The sequence below is a fragment of the Corylus avellana genome, chromosome 2, assembly GCF_965113065.1.
Source record: "Corylus avellana chromosome 2, dhCorAvel1.hap1.2, whole genome shotgun sequence".
Taxonomy (NCBI): Eukaryota; Viridiplantae; Streptophyta; class Magnoliopsida; order Fagales; family Betulaceae; genus Corylus; species Corylus avellana.
Genome location: NC_142491.1, coordinates 21,874,504 through 21,882,151, shown reverse-complemented (window position 1 = coordinate 21,882,151; position 7,648 = coordinate 21,874,504). Strand labels below are relative to the sequence as shown.

At 36.2% G+C, this 7,648-nt stretch overlaps 1 long non-coding RNA gene across 1 annotated transcript; it reads left to right on the top strand.

Moving 5' to 3' along the window:
- The first annotated feature begins 339 nt into the window (after positions 1–339).
- LOC148587487 (uncharacterized) lies at positions 340–1,277 on the top strand. Its single transcript, XR_015911583.1, has 3 exons — positions 340–644; positions 749–1,167; positions 1,258–1,277. It is a non-coding gene; the product is annotated as an uncharacterized LOC148587487 (long non-coding RNA).
- The last annotated feature ends 6,371 nt before the right edge of the window (positions 1,278–7,648 follow it).

The window sequence follows — 7,648 nt, the reverse complement described above, 5'->3', positions numbered from 1 at the left end:
AATGTTCTTCAGTGTAACAGTTAATTATGTGTATTATGTGCAGGCAAAGAAAACTAATGCCGCACCCAATCCGATAGAAATATACAAGGACACGCACACTAACAAGGATGGGATATTTGTGAGTGAGTACGCTGAGAGTAAATATGTAAGTGAATGAAATGGGTACTCATGATGAATATGTCTAATGAACTTGCATGGCTTATTTAGTTGAGGTTTATATGGATTGTGCAGAATGAAATGGAATCAATAGCAGCAAACTCCGACAACACTAATGCCAGCCAAGAAGACATTTTCTTAAAGGTGCTAGGTGGACACCGCTCAGGACATGTTAGAGGAAAAGGTTGTGGTGCCAAACCTACCAAGTCAAATTCCTCATGCAACCAACAAAACCATGATGAATGCTTGGCTAAACAGCTAGAAACCGAAGAGAAACTAGCTGCTATGGAGGCATCATTTCAGGCCGAAATTAGGGAGTCAAAAGCATCACAAATTGCTATGGAGGCAACATTTCAGGCCGAAATTAAGGAGTCAAAAGCATCACAAGCTGCTATGGAGGCAGCATTTCAGGCCCAAATTAAGGAGTCAAAAGCATCTCAAGCTGCTATGCAAGCACAAATGGAAATGCTGCTAAAACATATAGGAGGGTAAAAGAATCTTGCCTATAGCTTTTTTATTTTTTTATTTCACACACATATCAAGTAATTGTTAGAAAGATCATTGATTATGATATGAATTCTATTATTCCTAGGATTGGAGGGAGCTCTTATGGATCTCAAGCAAGCGGAAGCAACATTTGAAAGAGTTTTTGTTGTATTTAGTTTAAGACTTTGTTTTAATATTATTAAGATTTGTATTATAGGGTAAGAACTTTAAATAGTTTGAATGTTTAAGAACTTGGAGGGTGCTTTAGTTGTACTTTGTTGAAGAAGTTTTAAAATTACAAAGATTATAACAAATTTGGTTTGTGTTAGAAGGTAAGAACTTCAAACAGTTTTTTTGTTTAAGAACTTTGAGTTAGTGAACCTCTCTTGACATGTTTATCAAGTTGAGTAAACAATGCAAGAGAGTAATATTATATAACAATATTTCATTTTTAAGTGTATACAGGATGACATGAGTGGAAGATGTGCAAGGAGTTGTGGCGCTAAAGGACTCAAATAACAATGGGTAAGATATTTCAATCCCATTGTCATTCACTTGTTGGTGGGAAGTTAATTCCATTTAATACAAGTATATAACACTATTTTCTTTTTTTAGTGTATGTAGAATGGCTGGAGAGAAAGATGGGCAAGAAATTGTTGCACTAAAGGACTCAATTGATGGTAAGTTATTTCAAACCTATTGTCACTCACTTGTTGGTGGAAGTACTGTGAAATGTAGCGAGCGGGAGGCTTGCATGGAGTTATAAGGATGAGTAGAATGTGAATTGGAGTGTTTGGTTTTTGATTATATTTGTTTGTTGGTTTGCATTTGTGACCTCATTAATCATATAAGCTTATGTTTGTGTTTGATTGTGGTAATTAAGGCCGACGATCTTTTTTTGTCTTACGTTATTTGTTTCAGGAAAAAAGAATTGCTTTTAGTCTTAGTTAATTCTTTTTTTTTTTTTAGTTTGTTCATATGAATGTTTGTTTCAGATCAGTGAGCTATACCCAGTTTGTAGTTAGATCTAACAACTAGTTTGACACCCCAAGAAGGTCTCATTTGGATGTTTTTTTTTTTAATTTTTGTCTGTTTTCTGGTGAATTTTATTTTCAACATTTGTTTGTTCCACCGTTATGTGAGTTGCTCTTCTTTTTATAAGAATTTGCAAGCATGTAAATAGCAAATACTAGAAGCATTTGAATTAAAGATAGTGTTATTCCTTTGCTTGATGAGATGAAGTCCTTTATTTTTTTTTGGACATAGTTTGTGCTCATAGGTGAGGACTCAAACCCTTCAATATATGTAAGGTTTGTTGCTCTTAGGGTCCACAATTCAAAGGCAAGCCTTGGATTGGGTGGTTTAGTCTGATTGACTTAGCATGAGTTTACTTTTGATTATAACCTTATTATCCGGACGTCCCCAACATGTCATTATTTTGTGTTGTTGTTTCCCTCTTTTCACTTTTTGTTTCATGATAAGAAGTGAATCCTTGAATCCACTTGTCCTTCCATATGCAATGCTTGCACCAACTTGTTTTAATGGTTTAGCTATTATTCAATTGCTTGATGAGATGAAGTCCTTTATTTTTTTTGGACATAGTTTGTGCTCATAGGTGAGGACTCAAACCCTTCAATATATGTAAGCTTTGTTGCTCTTAGGGTCCACAATTCAAAAGCAAGCCTTGGATTGAGTGGTTTAGTTTGATTGACTTGGCATGAGTTTACTTTTGATTATAACCTTATTGTCCGGACGTCCCCAACATGTCATTATTTTGTGTTGTTGTTTCCCTCTTTTCACTTTTTGTTTCATGATAAGAAGTGAATCCTTGAATCCACTTGTCCTTCCATATGCAATGCTTGCACCAACTTGTTTTAATGGTTTACCTATTATTCCTTTGCTTGATGAGATGAAGTCCTTTATTTTTTTTTGGACATAGTTTTGCTCATAGGTGAGGACTCAAACCCTTCAATATATGTAAGGTTTGTTGCTCTTAGGGTCCACAATTGAAAACAAGCCTTGGATTGAGTGGTTTAGTTTGATTGACTTGGCATGAGTTTACTTTTGATTATAACCTTATTGTCCGGACGTCCCCAACATGTCATTATTTTGTGTTGTTGTTTCCCTCTTTTCACTTTTTGTTTCATGATAAGAAGTGAATCCTTGAATCCACTTGTCCTTCCATATGCAATGCTTGCACCAACTTGTTTTAATGGTTTACCTATTATTCCTTTGCTTGATGAGATGAAGTCCTTTATTTTTTTTTGGACATAGTTTGTGCTCATAGGTGAGGACTCAAACCCTTCAATATATGTAAGCTTTGTTGCTCTTAGGGTCCACAATTCAAAGGCAAGCCTTGGATTGAGTGGTTTAGTTTGATTGACTTGGCATGAGTTTACTTTTGATTATAACCTTATTGTCCGGACGTCCCCAACATGTCATTATTTTGTGTTGTTGTTTCCCTCTTTTCACTTTTTGTTTCATGATAAGAAGTGAATCCTTGAATCCACTTGTCCTTCCATATGCAATGCTTGCACCAACTTGTTTTAATGGTTTACCTATTATTCCTTTGCTTGATGAGATGAAGTCCTTTATTTTTTTTTGGACATAGTTTTGCTCATAGGTGAGGACTCAAACCCTTCAATATATGTAAGGTTTGTTGCTCTTAGGGTCCACAATTGAAAGGCAAGCCTTGGATTGAGTGGTTTAGTTTGATTGACTTGGCATGAGTTTACTTTTGATTATAACCTTATTGTCCGGACGTCCCCAACATGTCATTATTTTGTGTTGTTGTTTCCCTCTTTTCACTTTTTGTTTCATGATAAGAAGTGAATCCTTGAATCCACTTGTCCTTCCATATGCAATGCTTGCACCAACTTGTTTTAATGGTTTACCTATTATTCCTTTGCTTGATGAGATGAAGTCCTTTATTTTTTTTTGGACATAGTTTTGCTCATAGGTGAGGACTGAAACCCTTCAATATATGTAAGGTTTGTTGCTCTTAGGGTCCACAATTGAAAACAAGCCTTGGATTGAGTGGTTTAGTTTGATTGACTTGGCATGAGTTTACTTTTGATTATAACCTTATTGTCCGGACGTCCCCAACATGTCATTATTTTGTGTTGTTGTTTCCCTCTTTTCACTTTTTGTTTCATGATAAGAAGTGAATCCTTGAATCCACTTGTCCTTCCATATGCAATGCTTGCACCAACTTGTTTTAATGGTTTACCTATTATTCCTTTGCTTGATGAGATGAAGTCCTTTATTTTTTTTTGGACATAGTTTGTGCTCATTGGTGAGGACTCAAACCCTTCAATATATGTAAGCTTTGTTGCTCTTAGGGTCCACAATTCAAAGGCAAGCCTTGGATTGAGTGGTTTAGTTTGATTGACTTGGCATGAGTTTACTTTTGATTATAACCTTATTGTCCGGACGTCCCCAACATGTCATTATTTTGTGTTGTTGTTTCCCTCTTTTCACTTTTTGTTTCATGATAAGAAGTGAATCCTTGAATCCACTTGTCCTTCCATATGCAATGCTTGCACCAACTTGTTTTAATGGTTTACCTATTATTCCTTTGCTTGATGAGATGAAGTCCTTTATTTTTTTTTGGACATAGTTTTGCTCATAGGTGAGGACTCAAACCCTTCAATATATGTAAGGTTTGTTGCTCTTAGGGTCCACAATTGAAAGGCAAGCCTTGGATTGAGTGGTTTAGTTTGATTGACTTGGCATGAGTTTACTTTTGATTATAACCTTATTGTCCGGACGTCCCCAACATGTCATTATTTTGTGTTGTTGTTTCCCTCTTTTCACTTTTTGTTTCATGATAAGAAGTGAATCCTTGAATCCACTTGTCCTTCCATATGCAATGCTTGCACCAACTTGTTTTAATGGTTTAGCTATTATTCATTTGCTTGATGAGATGAAGTCCTTTATTTTTTTTTGGATATAGTTTGTGCTCATAGGTGAGGACTCAAACCCTTCAATATATGTAAGGTTTGTTGCTCTTAGGGTCCACAATTCAAAGGCAAGCCTTGGATTGGGTGGTTTAGTTTGATTGACTTGGCATGAGTTTACTTTTGATTATAACCTTATTGTCCAAACGTCCCAACATGTCATTATTTTGTGTTGTTGTTTCCCTCTTTTCACTTTTTGTTTCATGATAAGAAGTGAATCCTTGAATCCACTTGTCCTTCCATATGCAATGCTTGCACCAACTTGTTTTAATGGTTTAGCTATTATTCATTTGCTTGATGAGATGAAGTCCTTTATTTTTTTTTGGACATAGTTTGTGCTCATAGGTGAGGACTCAAACCCTTCAATATATGTAAGGTTTGTTGCTCTTAGAGTCCACAATTCAAAGGCAAGCCTTGGATTGGGTGGTTTAGTTTGATTGACTTGGCATGAGTTTACTTTTGATTATAACCTTATTGTCCAAACGTCCCAACATGTCATTATTTTGTGTTGTTGTTTCCCTCTTTTCACTTTTTGTTTCATGATAAGAAGTGAATCCTTGAATCCACTTGTCCTTTCATATATATGCAATGCTTGCACCAATTAACTTTAGTTATCTCGAGCGATTTGACTATAAATAGGCTTGATGTAATTCTCATAACTGTTATATAATAACATCTATTATAAGCAGGTCTATTTTTTTTTTTTTTTTTTTTTTTTTTTCAATATCATTAGCGAGGTCGCCGCTAATGATTTTTTTATTTTTTTACGATTATCAATAGCGACGACCTAGATGTCGCCGCTACTGGCTATCAATAGCGGCGACCTAGGTCGCCGCTATTGATACTAAGTAGCGGCGACATCTAGGTCGCCGCTATTGATAGTCAATAGCAGCCACCTAGATGGTCGCCGCTATTGACTGTCAATAGTGGCGACATTTTTGTCGCCGCTATTGACCATCATCAGCGGCGACACTCGGCCCATTTCAAGCTTTTTTTGTGACAACAAAAAAAGTCATTAGCGGCGACCCCAAATGTTGCCGCTATTGATCATCAGTGGCGGATTAATACCAGCAACTGAATAGCGGCCAAGGGTCGCCGCTATTGATCAATAGCGGCGACGTTTTGCTCATTAGTGGCGACTTTGGGTCGCCGCTAATGAGCAAATTTCTTGTAGTGAATGGATTAATTAATTTTAATGGGGTTCTGGGCACTTGGACGACTCTTTCACCTTGACAGAACAAAAGCCCAAAAAATTGTTACGCGCTCCATATATATTGAAGTCATGAACCACAGGCCTCTTGGTTTGAAAAGTTGCCTAGATTCTTCCACGAGAACTTGCAAGTGATCTCTTTTACGTTTCTTAAATATTTTCTATTATAATCTTATTCTTTTTTGTCATTTTAATTTGTATCATCGTACGTACTAGCTCCTCATTAATGGTCTTTCCATCCGACCTTCAACTAATTTAACTAAATAGAATTGTCAGGTTTATAGCCTTGTGCTCCTTGAATCATATTAGATAAATGAGTTAATAACTTTTTAAGTATCTAAGTTTTCACTTTTTTTTTTATTTATTTTTTACTTGGGCTTTAATCCATATCACAGATGATATCTGACTTATAGATAAATTAATACCGGTTTAGTACCCTGTCACCATTCCGTCAATCAAACTAACGGACTGACATATGTTATAATAAAAACATGTTACGTGTCCTAACAAAAAAAAAAAAAAAAAACACTCATCAAACTAATGAAAATAATTACAAAAATCAAAACTTATAAAAAAAAAAAAAAAGACAAATATAGGGTGGCCTGGCCACCCCATTTTGGTCATTAGCCACCCCTAGGGTCGGAATGAGGTGGCCAAAATTAGTTTGGTTGATGGAATGTGATGAAGATATTAAATTAGTCTTTACCTGTAAGTGAGGTATCATCTGTGATATGATTTGAAACCTAGCTATATGAGAAAAAAAAAAAAAAAAAAGTGAAAACCTAAGTACTAAAAAGGTTGTTAATGCTAGATAAATTGTCAAGTACTGCTCATTTAATCCACTTTTCTTGCAACTCATTCATTCATAATCAGAAGCTCTTCTGCAAATACATTATAATGCAGTTTAAGTGTCTCACTGATGCAACCTGACTAGGTGGGAAGCAAATAAAACAGCACAAGAAGAAAGATAAATAATTCTTAGATCTTGAGTCTATCAAAAATTTGAGAATTCTTCTCAAAACTATAGAGTCTATCTAGGGTTTCAAAGAAAAATATGAAAAAAACTCACCTATGAGGATTCTTATTAGAGAAAACTGATAAACTATATAAACTGACTTTCTAGAGGCTATAAGCATGTATATAGCCCTAAGACTCTTAAACCTAATAAAATACGAAATAAAGTCGGTTTAAGCCAATAAAATGCGAAAAATAACATAACATCTCCCGTGTGTACTCAATTGTGCGATCGATCGCAGTCATCGATCTTAGAAAATCGATCAACAACCACAAAGATGAAATCATTATCTTTTTGGGTTCGAGCTAGACCCAATGCAAAGTCCATACTCACGTTGGTCCATGGGCCCTCCGGAATAGGCAGAGGCATATACAATCCGGCATTAGTGGCCGCTCCTTTCGATACATGGCACACTTTGCAACATTGCACAAACTTCTCCACATCCTTCTTCATGCTCGGCCAATAAAACTGTTCCGCAACTAGATGAACCGTCTTGTCTCGCCCCATATGTCCCTCATTATGGCACTCTTGGATGATCTTCAACCGTAGGCTACAGTCTGGAATGCATAATTGATGCCCTTTGAATAGGAACCCATTATACAATCTATAGTCGCTCCTCACTCTCGAGGTTACATCTCCAACAATGGGGCCAAAGAAAGGATCAGTAATCAACAAATCTTTCAAAAATTCAAAGCCAAGTACCTCATTTTGCATAGTGATTAAAAGTGTCGACTTTCGGCTGAGGGCGTCGGCCACCTTGTTTAGGGCTCTTGACTTGTGGTTAATGGTGAAAGAAAATTGTTGGACATACGCAGCCCATTT